This window comes from Mustela putorius, unplaced genomic scaffold (genome assembly GCF_011764305.1).
Source record: "Mustela putorius furo isolate JIRA1106 unplaced genomic scaffold, ASM1176430v1.1 tig00003962_pilon_pilon_pilon, whole genome shotgun sequence".
NCBI classification, from domain to species: domain Eukaryota; kingdom Metazoa; phylum Chordata; class Mammalia; order Carnivora; family Mustelidae; genus Mustela; species Mustela putorius.
The window spans coordinates 10,111,078-10,123,641 of NW_025422106.1; the positions used below are offsets into that span (position 1 = coordinate 10,111,078).

At 49.8% G+C, this 12,564-nt stretch overlaps 1 protein-coding gene and 1 long non-coding RNA gene across 3 annotated transcripts in view; one reads left to right on the forward strand and one right to left on the reverse strand.

Annotated features, from left to right (window-relative positions):
- LOC101677067 overlaps positions 1 to 751 on the reverse strand; it is a 54,393-nt gene extending 53,642 nt beyond the window's left edge. For both annotated transcript variants that reach the window (XR_199089.3, XR_006603799.1), the window contains exon 1: positions 401 to 751. This is a non-coding gene — a long non-coding RNA (uncharacterized LOC101677067). The remainder of the gene's footprint in view (positions 1 to 400) is intronic.
- A 97-nt stretch (positions 752 to 848) lies between these two features.
- The window catches only part of AKAP1 (A-kinase anchoring protein 1), a 33,679-nt gene continuing 21,963 nt past the window's right edge, over positions 849 to 12,564 (forward strand). The window contains exon 1 of the mRNA XM_004747343.3: positions 849 to 1,014. The gene's annotated coding sequence lies outside the window, so the exon portion shown is untranslated. The remainder of the gene's footprint in view (positions 1,015 to 12,564) is intronic.

Sequence of the window (12,564 nt, forward strand, 5' to 3'; positions counted from 1 at the left end):
ACTCACTAGTAAATGGTATCTCATTGTCATTTAAATTTGCATTTTGGTCACTAATGAGGATGAATGAAGCGTTTTCCCAAGTAATGGTTAGTGGTTAGCATGATCTCTTTTATTTTGCCCAAATGTTTACTTCACGTCCCTATATTTTAAGACTGAGAACAGGCCCAGCCAAGACCCATCCTGTTCACTTGTCTGGGGGCAACTTATTTTCCCAAGTTTCCTGGCAGAGTTAGTGACCACCTCTTCACAGGAATTTTTCCAAAACCCAAACCCATTTAGAGGAAAGTGTTTGTTTCAGTTCAACCTCACCGAATGTGAAAATGGGCAAAAAAAGTTGCATTTGAGTAGTGCGAGGTACTCCCTATTCTGCAGTCATTATTGAACAATTATTAATGGCCACCTGATTATGCATTACGAAGTACTGACAGTTCCGGGGAAGCAACGGGGTCCTGCCCCTCCCCGGCCAGGCCACTCCGCCTTTTCCAGGGGGCTGTCCGCGACGCGGCAGGCAGATGGTCTAACTGACGCCGGGAACCCGCCCAGAGCTGAGGCAGGAGACCCCACGCTGCGCTCGCCGGGTAGACCTTTGGGGTTCCGAGACATCTCCCCAGGATCCAGCCAGGCCGCTCTCTCCAACCCCGCCGAGATTACACTTCCTCTCGCGAGAGCCCGAGCGAGGCCAGGCTGCGGGCGGCGGCTGCGGGATGTTGGCGAGGCGCTCCAGACCGCGCCCTCTCTGGCGCAGCTGGGAGAAGCGCGGGCGGGAGAGGCAGGCGGCGCGCACGCGCAGGTGAGAGGGGCGGCGCGGGGCACCAGGGCGGGGGGCGGGGCCTTGCGTCGCGCAGCGGGCACGTAGCTGCGCGTCCTCAGTATTTAATGTCTCTGTGTTCCTCCGGCCTGGGCAAGCACGTGGGGGAGCGGCCGCAGCGCAGCGGGGCTGGGCTGCTGGGCCCGGGGGTGGGGGGGGGCGGCGGCGGGCGAGGACTCTGCATCCCGACTGTCGCCGAGGACCTGGTGAGTTGGGGCCGCCAGGGCGGCGGGCGCGATGACCACCTGCCAGGCCCCCGAGGGCGACGCCGTCGGGCGCGGGGAGTCTAAGGTGCAGGTGCGGTGTGCGACGCGCGCTCCAGGTGTCCGGGAGGCGGGAGGCTGCGGAAGCCGAGAGCGTGAGGAGGGGATCCGGCCCATCGCTTGCTGTCAAGCAGGCCCTTTCTCTGTCGTCGCCTGCGCGCCCCCTCTTCCTCCCCCGCCGGGGTTGTCTGCCGCGGGCTCCTGCTGACAGGTCGCGTGTGCGCGGCTGGAGCCATGGTCTGCGGCCGCATGGTGCCCCCCACGCGCGTCACAGCCCTCTGGGGGTAGGGAGGCGAGGACGCGGCGCCCGGGGCACCCCTCTGCGGCTTAACTTTCCCCGAGCGTGCACTCCCTCCCGTGAGACAGACCCGAGCGCGTCCCACCCAAGGTCGCCCAACCCCACACGCGTTTACTTTTCAAAGGTCGTGTGTACCCAAGTGGGAACTGGGAGAGGCGGCGGCGGGGCGGGCTGTGGGCAGGGCCAGGCGCTCATAAGGGCGAGGAGGTGCCCCGAGGCCCGCGGGCACCCCTTTCTTCCTCCTGAAGGGCTGGAGTTGAAATGGTCACTTCAGGAACATTATCCAACTTCTGGGCCCCTTAAGCTCGCGTTGGGTTGCTCCCCGCCTAGGCACGGTGCTGGCAAACCCGTGCAGGTAGCCTAGCCCCTGGGAGTTCAGTGCGGCGAACCTGGGAAGAGGGTTGATTTGCGGAACGCGGAGGATGGGCTAGGGCACCGTGGTGATTGGAACGGTTTTGGGGGCAGGGACCTTTGGAACCGAGTTAGGGTCCTGAGGTCAAGGGCTTGGTGTCTCTCGAGAGGATTAGCATATGCAGCCCCTTCAAGGGTGTCGGGAGACTGTCCTGGCCGTAGTGCCCGCTGACTTCATGTCCCGGGGCGCGTGGGTCACGTGTCACACTCAGCCTGCACAACCACCACCCCCCACCCCCGCCCCGGCCCGCGGTGTGGAGGGACCACTCTAGTGTCGGGGTTATGGGTCAAAATGGGCTTGGGAAGACTGTGGTCTGAACGCCTCGGGGCAGGCTCTCACCAGTTCCGCTGCGCCCTAGGGTACAGTCCCTCCCTATCCCCCCCCCCCACCCCCGAGGGAGGCTTAGAGAAGGAAAGGCGCTGTTGATGGTGGGCGGTGTCGAACAGACCCGGGACTGCTGGAACCCCTGGGCCTTTCGAGACCTCTCCTGCAGGGATGCCGAGGGTGGCTGGTGCCTCGCGCTCCGCCGCGGCTAACAGAAACCCGGTGCTCTTCACCCCAGGTGTTAGTGAAGGCCGCTCCAGCCGGGTAGTGGGTATGGGCAGAGCAATTAGGTTAAGCCAACTATCTTTTCCCTACTGAAGTGTAGGCTACTTTGTGTTTAAATTTATCTCTTGCCGGGGAATCTGGGCTGCTTGACACCTGGTACGGTCATATCTGTTGGTTTCCTATCCCCCTCCCCCCTCCCCCCTTTGTCGCAATTACTGATCAAGGAACACCATTCACAAAAAGCTGTTAACTCTAGCAACTGGTAACCTTACTGTGTTCTTGTAACCAAGTGCTTCTCAAATTAGTTTGTTGTGTGTTTTTTTTTTTTTAAACTATTCAGAAAGCAAAGCTTGGACTCTTAGCACCACCCATCCCTTTTGCTCTTAAAGGCACAGAGCACCTTTGAAATGAGTGGATAGATGATAGCTAGAGCATGATTTGATCATTTATCACATTTCTTTGTTTCTAGCATTCAAGTAGTTCACCTGCTGATTATTTAATATTTTCTGGGGGCGCCTGGAGCTCAGTTAAAGCCAATGCCTTCTGCTCGGGTTGTGGTCTCAGGGTCCTGGAATCGAGCCCCGCATTGGGCTTTCTGCTCAGTGGGGAGCCTGCTTCCTCCTCGGTCTCTGCCTGACTCTCTGCCTACTTATGATCTCTCTGTCAAATGAATAAAATCTTAAAAAAAAAAAAAAAAGATTTTCTGAGGGGCGCCTCGCTGGCTCAGTGGGTAGAGCATGCGAGTCTTGATTTGGGGGTTGTGAGTTCGAGTTCCACATTGTGTAGAGATTACTAAAAAGTAAATAAAACTTAAAAAATGTTCTGAGCACTGGGAACAAGTGAAATTATGTTTTGGGGGGGCTTTTGTGTTGAACTTTAACCTCTTTCACCTCTTAACTAGTTTTGTGGGTTCTGGGAAGTAATTCCGGGGTATATTCTCAGGAAATATGGCTCTAGGATCAGAGAGGGCCTTTTGATCCTACAGATATGCAAATCACTGAAGCTTCGGTGCCTACCTGGATTAAACTGGCTCCTTTGTCATGCACATTGCTAGGCCAGGACCCCAAATTTGCAGATAATAGATCCCATCTAAGCCCTTGAGTGACACGTATCTTGGTCCCTAGAGCCTTTTGTATGAATATCTTTTCCTCCGCCCAGCCGTTTTCTAGGAAGTACAGCAACTCCTGGCCCCTGTAGGGTGAGCACAAAGGTTCTGCTCAGATGCCAGGTGGATGTGGCTATGGTGTAAAGTTGCTGAACATCAATATTTTAAAGCAGTTTGTTTTGCTATAGCTGGTAATCTAAATTATTTGTGGGTGTTGGACCCAGGCCTGGCCATAGCCCTCGTTTGTGGGTGAAGACTAGTTTTAGCCTTTACAGTGTTCCCTCTCATCCTAAAGACAGATTGAGATTGTATTTTAGACTGGGCATTGTGCCTGGTTCATGATGGCTGTTCAAGCATTGCTTTTTTTCTCCTCCTAAAGAATCTCTGAGATTAACGTTAATTTCTCTTAAATCACTTGAGTGATTTGGATTTTGTTAAAGATACCCCTCCTTGCTAGCCTCTGACCTGGATACTTGGTTGGAAGGAAAGCAAATTGGTTTCCCCACACTGTGCTCCCAGCCTCCTGGCTCTAGCCTGAAGCAACATGATTTGGTTGAGTACACGTTTCAGGGTTTGAGGAGTGGGCACCCCATGTGCCTGGCCAGCTGGTGCCTTCCTGCCCATTCTCCCCAGGCCACTCCTTCCTAATCTTCCCTGTGAGTGTCGAAGGAGAGGAACTCTCTGTAGCTTGGTCTGCTGTGCTGTTGTAAGGAAGTCAGTTTTGTGTATGAGTTAGCCACCTTCTGTTTGCCATTCTGTTTTCTTCTGCTCTGGGGAGGCAGGGGTCCTCTGGGCCTCTTGTCCCACTGAAATCCTCTCCTGTGGTTTGAGCTGCTAATCTGCGTGGGATGTATTTAAATCCTAACCTTGGCTTTCTAAGGCAAGTTCTTTTTCTTTTCCACAGCCCTTTCTGGTGTAATGCCTCATGCAGGTTTCACCTTTATGATCATTTAACATGAAATATCCATTGTTTGTGGCACTCCACAGAGCAGCTCTGCTGGCTCCAATACCTGATTTTATACTTGGGCTGTGGAAAACAGGATCAATGGTAGTGTCTTGAGTGGGACAGAATCTGGCTGAAGAGGTAGCTGGTGGGGATGTGGAAACTATAAATTAGAGGATGCCTTTTCCTTGACTGTTACTGTCTTGTGCTGGGAGAGTTACAGGCAAACACCTCCTTGATCCTTTAATCTTCACACCTCTGAGTACAATTGAGGAGGGTGATGCTGGAGGTCAATTGGGATTGTTTCAATGGCTAGTATAAATACAGATTGAGGGGCAGAGATACTGACAAGTATGGCTTTGTGCTTAAACTAGGTCCTCTGGAGGGCTTTTGTGAGAAGAACCAAGGAATAGTCAAATCCGTGGGCTTTTCTCCTAATCTTTCGTTGCTTTCTAAGCAGATTGTTGGAGTAAAGGAGTGTATGTTATCATGCAGCATTTTGAAGACTGGCTTTCAGTAATAAGTAGCTTTCAAGGTGTCCTTTTCCTTAACTTTCTTTTCCTCTTGCTAAGTGGTCTTCTTTCTGTTCAAATCCTGGCCATTTGGATATTTCTACAACTCAGTTTGGTAGTTTACAGCAGTTGGTAGTAAACACTCTGTCCCCATCTGGTAAGACTGGCTGCCTGCCTTCACTCAGCCCCGTGTTACTGAGGCCCATAGCATTCAGGAACAAAGCAGAGCCCCAGGTGAGTTGTGGAAGTCAAAATGCAAAGGCTGAGGACTTAGGAATGAGGCTTGTTTTAACCCTGGGTTTAGCTGGCAAGAGCCCTGATTTGGGGGATGAGGACAGGGGTGGGGGGGGCAGCTTTCAGGACTGAAACCTGGCAGTGGTTATAGACCCTTGTGGGATCTCAGTTTCTTCAGCTGGTAAAAGGGAGGTTGATCAACATCAGTCAAGAGTGTTCAGATTCTGCTCCTTAGAGTGCCTCTGGGATACTGCAGGGTGGATTTACCTGCAGGGGTGTGTATGGGCAGGGATGTGTTTGGGCTAGGAAACATGGCTTTGTGGATAGTGTAAGTCAAAGACCACGGGGGTGGGGGGGGGGAGCCATAGTCCACTGTTTTAAGGGCATCTCAAGTTCTCTTAGCTTTTAGATGCTACAGTGCTATATTTTTAAAAGTTTTTAATCTATGTAAGTAAGCACTATACCCAACATGGGGCTTGAACTCCCAACCCCAAGATCAAGAGTTGCGTACTCCTCTGACTGAGCCAGCCAGGCGGCACCTCTTATTTATTATTATTTTTTATTCTATCTCTATTCTTATCTCCTAAACCTACCCTTAGGGGAGAGGGTCTAGAGGTGCCTTGTCCTGTAGGGTGGCAACCAGTGATGTGTGTCTTGTTCAATTTAAACTTTTAAGCATTAGCGGCACCTGCGTGGCTTAGTTGTTAAGCATCTGCCTTTGGCTTGGGTTGTGGTCCCAGTGTCCTGGGATCCAACCCCAAGTTGGGCTCCTTGCTCAGGAGGGAGTCTGCTTCTCCCTCTCTTCCCTCTGGTGCGTCCCCCTGGTTTTGTTCACTCTCTGTCAAATAAATAAAATCTTTAAAAAAAAAAACAACAACTTTTAAGCATTAAATACAATTTAAAAACCCATTCCTTGGTGACATGAGTCTCATTTCAAGTGTTCAGTATCTTCATGTGGCCAGTATTGGACAGGGCAGGCCTTAGAACATTTTCACCTTCACGGAAGGTTCTAGTTGGACAGTGCCGGTCTTAGCTTTGGGCCAACTGTAAAAGCTTAATTGTCTCACCTTGTAAAGCATCACATGTTTGGGCTTAGTCCTCTATAGAGTCCACGAATCCACAGTTTTGGTGACAAATTATTTATCAGCTCTATGTTTGGTGTGTTCAACAGATTTTGGTTTGCCAGTTTGGAGGGCAGTGATAAATTAAGAAATGGTTCTAGAGAAGAACATAGTAAGGAGGCTGGGGATGGGAGTGCAAAACAGGAGAGGCAGATGCTAAGCCCTCAGAAAGCTGTTTTGGTTTGAAAATTATTATCCTAAAGCCCCTTGCTGGTTGTCTGGAGCCTGTGCTCACTGTGGATTTGCTACTTGGCCCTTCACTCACCCACCTGGTGACTTCCTGTAGGATCCCACTGTGGGACCAAGGCTGGACCAGATTTGCAGGCACCTTACAAACAAATGACCTTTTCATTCTGCCTCTCCAGTCCATCTGGGTATTAGGAGGCCTGTTTTTATGAAGGCGTTGGGGGAAGTTGGGCCACAGTGGGGGTCCTGAAGTGTTGGTGTGGGCTAGCTCTGGGGAGTGAGCTTTATTTCCAGATACCCTCTCATCCAGTCCTGGGCATGCCTAGTTTGAACCCTGCTAGACTGGCATATAATGTGAGAGCTCTCTTGTCCCAGACCCAGCCAGCATAAGATACAGAATCTACTGTACACCTGGCATCTTAGGGTTTGTTTGTTTGTTTGTTTGTTTTCAAACTACAGTGATCCTTGAATGATGTGGGGATAAGAGCACCAGCCACACTGCCCCCATCCCATCCCTGCTGTAAAAAAAATATCACTTTGACTCCCCAGAAGCTGAACTAAAAGCCTAACAAGCCAATGGAAGCTTTACGGGAACATAGCAGTCAATGAACACATATTTTGTATGTTATGTGTGTTCTCTACTGTATTCTTACCAAAAAAGTAAGCTAAAGAAAAGAAAATGTTATTAAGGAAATCATAAGGAAGAGAAAACATTTATGGTAATGTACTACATCCCAAAATCTGCATGCAAGCAGACCCCTGCAATTCAAACCCGTGTTCAAGAGTCAGCTATGTTCCCTTTCTATTTTATCTCAATTCTACAAGGTAAAGTATTTCTCCTTTGCGTGTGAGGGAGCTGAGGCCCTCAGGAAACCAAGCTGACCCCGGGGACACAGGGCTGCTTTGACTTAAGTGAGGGTTCTCTCTCTAGCTGCATGCTTAGAGACGGTCTCTTACTGCCCTGTTATCGTTCCATCCTCATCTGGAAAATGAAACTGGGTCCCTAAGATTGAAATGATGTATCCCACAAACAGTCAGGCTCTTAGTGTTTTTTTGGTTTTGTTTTTTTTTTTTAATTTTTAAATTTTTATTTTTTATAAACATATTTTTATCCCCAGGGGTACAGGTCTGTGAATCGCCAGGTTTACACACTTCACAGCACTCACCAAAGCACATACCCTCCCCAATGTCCATAACCCCAAGGCTCTTCAGTGTTTTGAGTCATCAGCCTCATTAACAGCCTTGTAGAGGTATTTGTAACCCATTTTGCAGGATATTTTCATTTTATGGGAAACTGAAGTTCAGGATTCTACTCTAATGCTCTTGTCTTTCCAAAGTCAGGTTTTAGCTCCAAATTATGCAACTGTCCAGTGCCTTTGAGTGGCACAAATAATGAGTGTGACTGAGACAGACTTGTAGGCTAGGTAGCTAGCTGTGCCTTAGGGCCTGGAAACGGCTCTGCAGACTCTGATGTAGTTCAGTCACCTGGCTGAAAAGACAACCTCAAGTGGTCATTCCTTGGCTCATAATAATGCGGCCTATGGGACCTCACATGGAGGTCATGGACCCAGACCCCTGAGCCCTCAATAGGCTGTCACCTAGGAGTAGCCTGGTCTGTCTCTGCCAGAGGAGGCACAGATCTGTTCAAGCCCAATCCTCAGCATGCCACCCCTATGCCATCTCCTGTAGCCTTGGCCTGGGACGATGGATCTGAAGGCCAGTTCAGTCTTCTGTAGACCTTCCTGTCCCTCCACAGAGAAAGGAGCAGGAGTGACTTCCCCAGCTGCCTTGGAAGGAGGCCTGCACCCTTGTGCCTTGAGCTCTGATGAGAAAAGGCTGTGCTGAGAATAACCTTCTTGCTTTGTCCTTTGACTTTGGTGAGGCCCACCCAGCCAAGCTTGTGCTGTGTGCTATTTTTAGCATGTGGCATCCTTTAGGAAGGCCAAGTACATGTGGTTTCAGCATACAAGCAGGTCCTGCTGTGGACGCTGCTGCTGTCTCCCAGTCAGTGTGGGGGGGCAGGGGGGTGGTGAGGAGAATAAAGTCACCCTAAAAACTCTCGTGGGGTGAGTGTGTGGGGTGGTAGCTGCCTTAGAGTTCCCTGGGGCTGCCTTTTTTGTTCTGGATCTGTGGCAGAGGCAGCCGAGGAGTCAGGGAACTCCCTGGTTTTAGGGCCTCTTATTGCCCTTGTGGCCAGTTTGTCTGAAAATGAAATTATCCCACTTAAATGGGAAGTCACCTGACTGAAGAGCGGTCCTCCACACAGACGCTAAAAACTCTGTCAAACTGTGGTTCTGTTGGCAGCCTGATTACTGGCATCTTCTGGCTTAAGAACCAAAACAAAACGAGAGGCAGTAAGAGCCATGCCCCTTACTAGGAATTCTCACTGGGGGGGGGGGGGCTACAGAAGCTGAAGAGATATGAAGGAGTTCGATGAATTCTGCTCCTCACCACCATCCTACCTTCTCCCCCTTTTTTCTGTTCTTCCCATCCTCTAACTTGGAGCTGCCAACTCCAGCCCATCTATCTTTTCTGATTAAGAAACCTTCGAGCCGTATAAGGCCCTCTGTTGCCTGTGGTTTATGTTGGCTGGAGACCGAGGTTGTTTTTGCAAAGTCTGATTCAAAGAAGTAGCAAGGGGTGTGTGTGTGCGCGCGCGCGCGCGCGCTCATGCGCATGCGTGCCTCCATTCCCATCTGCTCCCTAGGGCTGGACTGCCTTCTTGGAACAGATTCATCTGGTGGGGCTGGGGGGGTGCTAGGGTGAGGGCCTAGCATTGGCTCCAAGGCCAATGAGTGGTGTGGCCTCAGGGCTTCCTGGCAAATGCATTTGCTGAGAACTCCCAAGTAGAAAGTGAGCCCCTATTGGATCATGTAGTGTGTACCTAATCTACCAGCCAGAGAAGCACTGTATTTCTGAAATAGATTCCAGAATTTGCTTCTGTTTATTAATTAAGAAACTATAGGGGCACCCAGCTGGCTTAGCTGGAAGAGCATGCAACTTGATCTCAGGGTTGTGAGTTCAGACCCCGTGTTGGGTGTAGAGATTATTTATTTATTTACTTATAAAGATTTTATTTATTTATTGGACAGACAGAGATCACAAGTAGGCAGAGGCAGGCAGAGAGAGAGGGGGGCACGGGCTCCCCGCTGAGTAGAGAGCCCGATGCGGGGCTCGATTCCAGGACCCCGAGATCACAACCCAAGCTGAAAGCAGAGGCTTTAACCCACTGAGCCACCCAGGCACCCCTGTAGAGATTATTTAACTAAAACTTCAAAAATAAAAGTCAAGGGATGCCTGGTGGCTCAGTCAGTTAAGTGTCTGCCTTCGGCTCAGGTCATGATCCTGGGGACGAGGGATTGAGCCCTGCATTGGGCTCCTTGCTTGGTGGAGAGTCTGCTTCTCCCTCTGCCCTCACCCCCTTCATGCTCTCTCTCTCTCTCTCTCAAATAAATAAATACTCTTAAAAAAAAATTCAAAACTGCATCACTCAAAAAATTTTAAAAAGAAACGAAAAGAAACTACAGCCTCTTGGCTCTTTGAGCTTAGCAAGTCTGTTCTCCTCTTTGGAGAAAGTTAGGTGAACCTGTCCCTCTGGGTTCTTGACCTTCAGCACAGCTTCAGCTGGTTGATGGTGGAGAGCGATTTCTCTGGCAGCAGCCCTTCGACCTCTTCTTCCCCTCCCTGCTTCTTGCTGTCTCTTGAGTCAGCCAAGTGTGTTCCTGCCCTAGTACTTTGGCACATGCTCTCCCTGCCTGGAACTTTCTCGCCTCTCCTTTCCCTGTCCTCCCAGATCTTGGCACAGCTACCCCTCACTGTTCCAGCTCTGCTGCCACCTTTGCAGAGGCATTCCCTAACCATTCTGTCTGAAGCTCCCTCTGCCAGGCGTACTTAACCCAGCTCTTCTCCACCTGGGTTCCTCGTCTAAACTACAGAGCACATGACTAAGTGACTAACTCCACTAGTACCCTTCCAGATGCACAGGAATATAGTTAATTTGTTACCTACAAGGGGTGCTTAGGCTCTGTTCTCTGAACACCCTTGCGAGGCTCCAGGTTTATGCTATTGGGTCACTGTATCTTCACAGCGTCTTCTCTGAAATGTGACTGCCAACCCCTCCCTCTGCCTTTGCTTCTTGAGGGCTCTTTTCACCTCCTCAGCCCCCTCCGCTGGATCTGGCTCACTGTGGGAATTAAAAGCTTTATTCAACGACTAGTCTTGAGGGGTCCTGCTGCCTAATGCTGGTTAGACCTCAGGAGGGTGGGGAACCCCAGTACCTTAGCACTGGAGGGTCTTGCTGTCACTAAAGCCCCTGCTGTTGTGGTTACTACTGTCATACTGGCAGGGCAGTTCGGGGGCTCTGAAGCAGAATTGACGTCAGCTACGGGAAAATTAAAGCAATCCAAGTTTGTACATAGAGTTGACACTACAGGCTATAATGGTTAACAAGAATCCTAAAGGTTTGTGGTAATAGAGGGGCGCCTGGGTGGCTCAGTCGTTAGGCGTCTGCCTTCAGTTCCAGTCATGTTCCAGGAGGGTACTGGGATCAGGCCTCGCATCCCACTCCCTGCTCAAGGGGAAGCTTGCTTCTTCCTCTTCCACTCCCCCTGCTTGTAGTCTGTCTCTTGCTGTCTCTGTCTGTCAAATAAATAAAATCTTCAAAAAAAAAAAATCTATGGTAAGAGTGCATCTCTTGGTATTTAATAGTTAAGAATTTTAAAAAAACATTTTATTTATTAGAGAGAGGGAGCAGAAGCAGGGGGAGCTGCAGAGGGAGAGGGAGGAGACTCCCTGCTGAGCAGGGAGCCTGATGCAGGACTCAGTCCCAGGACGCTGGGATCATGACCTGAGCCAAAGGCAGTTACTTAACTGATTAAGCCACCCGGGTGACCAAGAATGTATTTTTTGTTCTATCAAAGCACTGCTGGTAGAAAGATTTGATACACAAGTTATACACAGTTACTCTTTGAAAGAACAGCTCTTCTGAGTGTTCCTTGACCAGCAAGGAGCTGAAGGCAGCTGCCCTCAATTCTTCTAGGCTGTCCTCCTTGCCATTTACATCTGTATTTCTAGGTGGAATGCTTTTCTTTGCTTTCCTTTCTTCCTTTAAAAAATTTTTTTTTTTTTTTTAATATTACACGATTGTTTTTCTACTTTGGAAGGTAAGGACTTGGCTCATTCCTACACTTTTTTTCTCCCCTCATCTTCTTGGTATGGAGGTAGCTAGCACAACTTCTAGTCAAGCTGTTGTTGAGTGTACATTATGATGTAAATATTGCTTATGGCCTCAGAGTTCTTGGTATTCCCTATTTCCTTTCTTGTATCCACCCCCCACCTTTCCTCTCCTAGGTAATTTCCTGTTTCTTTACCTCCCTTGTCTAGGTCTCACCTGATTGCCAGGTCTTCACTGAGCCTTTGCCGTTGCTGAGTACCTCATTATGCTTAAACACAGCAGGTTCTCAGCTGTTCATGCTGTTCCTGGGAGGCACCCCTGTCCCTGACTCTGCTTCCCCTTCATTCTGGGAATCCATTCTTCCCTTTTTTTATGTTGCTTTGTGGATGGGTGTCCCCCCTCCTTTCTTGGTTTACTCCCTTGTCTTGGTGGAGCTTGCTGAGGAAAAAATGGAGGAGGGTGGGCAACTAACTAGAAGCAAGTTGATTCATGCTCAAGGACAAGTTCTTTTGAAGGGATGGGTTTGGGGTGTGGCTGAAGACTTGGTGGGAAGTCAGCAAAGACAACGAGGCGCCCACAGTCCTTTCACCATGCCAGCAGAGTGTCTGGCTTCTCTTTATGGAATAGTTTCAATGAGAGGGGATCTGGATTGGACATCAGGTAGTGAGGAGAAAGGGTATGGAATGAAAGTCTACGTATTGAATGGGACAACCCAAGCTAGCCCTCTTGGCTTTCACAGTGCTAGTGTTCAAACTGACAACCTCTCCACCCCGGGACATTGGACCATTCTAATCTGTGGAAACTGGCAGCCTCATTTCTGTTTGTCCTCAGCCTCAGCTAGGATACTTCCCTGACTCTTGGACCAAAGTTGTCAGTTGGCCAGTGGCAGAGGGTGGCACCAAGAGGCCCACTGAAGAAGGTCATTGGTTTTGTTTGTTTCTTTGGGGGCAAAAAAAATAA